At 39.1% G+C, this 6,191-nt stretch overlaps 1 protein-coding gene across 1 annotated transcript in view; it reads right to left on the bottom strand.

The window, feature by feature from the left end:
- Positions 1-6,191, bottom strand: part of MAN1A2 (mannosidase, alpha, class 1A, member 2) — a gene marked incomplete at its 5' end in the record, with an annotated part of 144,703 nt that overhangs the window by 23,683 nt on the left and 114,829 nt on the right. The window lies entirely within an intron of this gene.

The following is a 6,191-nucleotide window of genomic DNA, read 5'->3' as shown; positions in this document are numbered from 1 at the left end:
GAAAGAGTGGGAGAAAAAAAAACTTGAAGTTATTATATAATACCAAATTAAATTTATTCAAAATATAAACTTGTATTTTTAAGGTCTGCTGTTGTAGACTTATCAATATTTTAAGCCTGTTTAGCAGGAAAAAGCTGCACTGTATCTCCCCCAAACTTACTTAACAGGCATGGAACCTATTGTATGAGTTCATTATTTCTCATTCTGTGCAGGCTATCCCTCAAAAATGTAAATTAACCTCTGCTTTTACTTCATTCCACAGATCCTAACTGCTTTGCTGCTAGGGTTTGGGAGTTTTAAAAATTTATACATATAAAAAAGCATATATGCATATCATAAGATCTCTGTATCCAGGATGCAACCAGGTCATACAGCTGGCTATGAACTGCCATGACCTACACAGAATCCAGTCTTTCCAAATTTTTACTTCCAACAAGGTAGTCACTTAACATGGATTTCTCAAAGTAAATGTTCTTATTTAAATTATCTCAGTCAAAAGGGAAGCAAATTGCCTTTGCAGTGTACAGCACAAGCCCTGCTCTGTTCCACCGTGCCTGAGCAGCAACGCAGAGCCATGCTGTTTGCTACAGGGTAAGGCTGCTTGACTATTAGAATCCACCACCAAATCATGCATATTTCTTCTTTGTAGCTGTTTTTTTCCCCTTGCAGAGGTTGCCTTTCTCAAGTAGAGTCATCACTATTCTGTGCTGACAGACCCCATGAGAACTACCCATGCTTTTCTTTGGGTGAATGATCATATTCTCCCACAAAAAGCCTCCTAATGGTCTGACTTGGTCTTGGAGCTCCTATTCCAGCCATGGTAAGCACTCCTGCAGTGCACCCTTCATTCAATGAGAACACTCTATGAGATTTAGTAAGTGACTCCAAGCAGAACAGCACATAACCTTTCCTTTCCCAGTATTACAGAGTCCAAAACACTGGCATCAGAACAGTACTAGTCTGCTGAAGCTAGGCAAAGGTAATGTTTAAAGACCACCTTTGTCACAATACCAGATATTCACTACTTTAAGTATGGCTCTTGTAGTCATTCTGGTTCCTTTTTACTGGGTGAAGAAAAAAATTTTTTTTAAATAACATGTATATATATATATATATATATATAATATGATACTTCCTTTCCCAACGTACCTAAAAAATTGGAATTATTCACAGTGAAAGAGTGGGAGAAAAAAAAAGTTGAAGTTATTATATAATACCAAATTAAATTTATTCAAAATATAAACTTGTATTTTTAAGGTCTGCTGTTGTAGACTTATCAATATTTTAAGCCTGTTTAGCAGGAAAAAGCTGCACTGTATCTCCCCCAAACTTACTTAACAGGCATGGAACCTATTGTATGAGTTCATTATTTCTCATTCTGTGCAGGCTATCCCTCAAAAATGTAAATTAACCTCTGCTTTTACTTCATTCCACAGATCCTAACTGCTTTGCTGCTAGGGTTTGGGAGTTTTAAAAATTTATACATATAAAAAAGCATATATGCATATCATAAGATCTCTGTATCCAGGATGCAACCAGGTCATACAGCTGGCTATGAACTGCCATGACCTACACAGAATCCAGTCTTTCCAAATTTTTACTTCCAACAAGGTAGTCACTTAACATGGATTTCTCAAAGTAAATGTTCTTATTTAAATTATCTCAGTCAAAAGGGAAGCAAATTGCCTTTGCAGTGTACAGCACAAGCCCTGCTCTGTTCCACCGTGCCTGAGCAGCAACGCAGAGCCATGCTGTTTGCTACAGGGTAAGGCTGCTTGACTATTAGAATCCACCACCAAATCATGCATATTTCTTCTTTGTAGCTGTTTTTTTCCCCTTGCAGAGGTTGCCTTTCTCAAGTAGAGTCATCACTATTCTGTGCTGACAGACCCCATGAGAACTACCCATGCTTTTCTTTGGGTGAATGATCATATTCTCCCACAAAAAGCCTCCTAATGGTCTGACTTGGTCTTGGAGCTCCTATTCCAGCCATGGTAAGCACTCCTGCAGTGCACCCTTCATTCAATGAGAACACTCTATGAGATTTAGTAAGTGACTCCAAGCAGAACAGCACATAACCTTTCCTTTCCCAGTATTACAGAGTCCAAAACACTGGCATCAGAACAGTACTAGTCTGCTGAAGCTAGGCAAAGGTAATGTTTAAAGACCACCTTTGTCACAATACCAGATATTCACTACTTTAAGTATGGCTCTTGTAGTCATTCTGGTTCCTTTTTACTGGGTGAAGAAAAAAATTTTTTTTAAATAACATGTATATATATATATATATATATATAATATGATACTTCCTTTCCCAACGTACCTAAAAAATTGGAATTATTCACAGTCTTTCTGGAATAAAGGTGTAAAAGAGAGGTTGGAGCTCTCCTGTTCTTTTTTCCTCCAAGCCCCATCCTGCCCCAGCATGTCTGCTTGTCTCTGAAGATGTGAGTAGGAGGTTAGAGTTAGATGCTTCCATCCTAACTCTTTTACCTGCCTCTTGACTCCTCTGCTACTTACCAATTGATTTCTAAGCAAAGGAAGAAGCAAGTGGAAATCCTGTAGCCTTCCCATTTGGTTTCAGGTTGGGAATTTGAAGCAAATTACTTCAAGCCCATCTCTTACATCTTAGTATCACCCAGACAGCCTTTTCACACTTAGCTATTCAGTGGTTTAGCTACGTCTTCTCAAAAGCTTTCTAGGTCTGAGCTGGTAGAGGGCATGCAGATCATGAATCACAAATACAAGGGGATAGAAAGTACTCCTTTAATGCACAATTACATTCTCAAGTAGATACAAGAACTAAGGGCCTGTGGGTTTGTTGTTTATGTTTTTTTTAAAAAAAAGGCTTCAGAGTTACAGCTCATGTCAGCACTACTCAGGGACTGTCTTCATAAGAGATGCAGTTTAAAACTACTTCTGTTAAGGTGATGCCTCGTCCCCAGATGAGCTCTGTCACTTGAGTCAGGGCTGCACCTCTGCCAGGTTTCTTTCACAGATGCCCTCAGTCCCTACCCTGGACAGGGTTCCTGAATTCTCAAGCAGGGCTCATCTTGTAGCAGCTCCAACTGCACTCAGGGCAGGAAAGAGCAGAAAGATGAGTGGAAAAGGTTTATTTCCTAAACAGAGAAATCCACATTCCAGGTGAGTTGTCAGAGCCAATTGTCAGAAACACACCCCATTTCATATCTACTTCTTCAGGCAGCCATTTGAGAATCATCTTTCTCTCCTGTCAGCAGCTCTTCTCCTCCTCCACATTGCTTCTTGTCTTAGATGAAAGTCAGGAACCAGTAGCATCAGAACACACAAGACTCAGATCCTTGCCAGCTTTTTGTGCACCTTTCTTCATGCATTCAGAAATCAGAGCTGCACAAACCTGAGATACAGGCCCTCCTCCCACCCAGCAAGTAAGAAATGTGGTAAAGGCCAAGGGCTTCTGAGGGCCTTGCAGGAACCAGCACCAATGTTTTCTTTATTCCCGTTTCACACTCTTCACTCCAACTCTCAACTATGAGGGGTTTTCAAGGCTTCCCTCTCATTAAACACTGGGGTCCTCCACCCCCCCCAGCTAATGCCTTTCACAGTTGGACCAGAGGGTAGACCTGTCAGAAAAGGCAAACTGACTTAGTTCCTCCTCTTAGCAGCAGGAAAGGGGCTGATTAAATACTTCTGGTGATCACACAAGACAAGGCAGCACAGACAGATCTTTCACACAGGAGGGAAGCAGTATTTCAAGGCAGCTGACTGCACTGAGATCCAGCTGTCTTTATTCCCCTGATCCCTTTACATCTGCAAAAAATAGCAGGAAGTGGGTGGAAGTGAAAAGGAGGCCACCAGAACAGCTGAACTGAGGTCTAAGCAAGTTTTCCAACTTCTACAGCTATATTAACTTTGCCCTGGCGAGATCTTCTTCAGGCTAATATCAAAAAGTGTTGCTAAAGCAGAATTTGCTGCATTTTGTGTAAGGACTGTAACTAGAAATTCCTGAAAGTTAAAATAATTTTGGTGATAGATTTGAGGTACTTTTGACAACTTGCTCTCACCTAAAGAGGAAATGCTAAAGAAATATTATTCAAGATACCTTAGCAAATACACACCTGGAGAAAACTATTATAGATTTGGGTCATCACATCTCATTCTCTCTTACAAACAAAGCTTCCTACTCAAACTTATCAACAGAAGGTCCATGATGTTTATCTCTCTCTCCTGCTATTTGAGCTACAGCTCAGATGGATTCAGAGATATAATTCAGCTCAACTTGAAATGTTTTGCTCATAAAAACCTTTTTGCATGTAAAATATTTTGAAGTTTTTCAGTCAGCCCTAACATTGCATGTCAATCTAGAGTATGAAAAAGGAACAACTCATGATCTGAATAACTGAGTTTACAATAGCATCTGGGAACTGGGTACTCTTCAGTAGACAGATGTGAAGGTATTATGCTTTATGTGTTTACAAGTATTTTTCAAATTTAAATGTGGAATTAATTTTTCACATATTTGATCTGCATGAATTACTTAATTAACATTATGTCATTTAAAGGCTTTTACTGTGAAGCAGTCATTCACAGCAAATTTCTGAAATAAAATTCTGTCCAGGTTAAGACAAACACAGCAAAAAGAACAGAAGCATTAAGGGCACATCCAATATGGCAGAAGCCACCTATTCTGTTCAATGACGTATAAATTCGTATGACTTTCATACCTTCTAATCAAGACAAACTATTTTCTTCATTCCCAATATTTTCAAGTGTAGGTGCAGATGACTGGGTAAACAGAAAAGGATTCCAGTCATGGATTCCTTGAGAAGTCTTATTTTAATCTAAAAGACAGGCAGATGCAGTTGCAAAGAATACCTTCAACTACTGCAACCAAAAGAAATTTCAAAAACCCCTGTATTTTTTTCTGGTTTGTCACACACTTGAAAGTAAATTGTGTGCAAACCTGTGCAATTAGTCTGTTTGCAGACTTCCTCCTTGCCAGAAAGACCCAAATAAAATCTGAATAGGAAGAAATTTATTAACAGTTCACAGCAACTTTTCTGCTCAGATACTTCTGAAGATTTACATCCTGTTAAATACAGGCATTTTTCTTCTTAATAAACAGCAGGTAATTGAAAAAAAAAATGCAATCAATTTCATAGCAATATTTTAATGATTTTTTCATTTACTAATAAAAGATGATCTGTAGTATAACTGATTGATAAAATAAAATCTATAGTAAAATAGTGTTTCAGCTAATATTCCAAAATCACTTACACCTCCTTCTCAGAAACTGAATGAAGACCTTCCTTTAAATTCTCACACCATCATTATCTAATGTTTCTAAAGCTAATTTCACTCCAATATCTTACTCATATCAGCAAACCATTAGCTCACTGCAGAAACAGTCTCCTCTGATGAGAGTCAGGACTGTTATTTTCCAGCAAACCTCAGGAATACACAGCAGGTCAGAAAGGAGCGTACATGCTAACTAAAATGGGAATGAACCTCAGCTCGAGATGGAAGAGAGTGTCTGTGGCTCTCTGGCAATTCGTTCTCTCTGAGGGAAATTGCTTCTTTACAATCTGGGGAGACAGACTTGTTTTTCCTCAGCTATCTCTTCAGGGTGTAGGCAGCAGGGTTCCCCCTCTACAATTACAGTTAAGGAACCATGATAGGGCAAATTTTGGGAGGACAGTAGGTAGTAGATAATACAGGTATCCGGCATCCACATAGCTGGTTCTCCTTTCTCATATTCAGATCTACCTAATCACAGAATCACAGAATCCTAAGGTTTGGAAGGGACCTCGAAAGATCATCTAGTCCAACCATGCCTGTAAACAACTTCCTCCACAGCTAGCCAGCTTTGGAATGAAAGGTGGTGGTTACCCAGAACAAGCTTATGGCAGCAGAGTGCAAGTTACAAACAGATGCCACTTCCATTGGTTTGCAGGGAAAGTTTGGTTCAGTGAGCAATAAAGTGTTTCCCACAACAGCTGAAAGCCCCCTAAAGATAACATTAATAACAAAATCAGCTCTAATGAAGGCCTACCTGCTCCCTAGAGCAAACATCGGATGTGTAAATTATTTTTAAGTAGATGGCTTTAAGTAGTTAACAGCAGCTTAATGAGTCGAATTAAAAACAATTCATGATTTGCTAAACTCTCCCTGCTTTGTGCCTTAATTGTTCAATTGTCATTTCTTGGCAATGA

This window comes from Chaetura pelagica, unplaced genomic scaffold (genome assembly GCF_000747805.2).
Source record: "Chaetura pelagica isolate M959 unplaced genomic scaffold, ChaPel_1.0 scaffold101, whole genome shotgun sequence".
Taxonomy (NCBI): domain Eukaryota; kingdom Metazoa; phylum Chordata; class Aves; order Apodiformes; family Apodidae; genus Chaetura; species Chaetura pelagica.
This window is presented reverse-complemented; position numbering and strand designations above follow the sequence as displayed.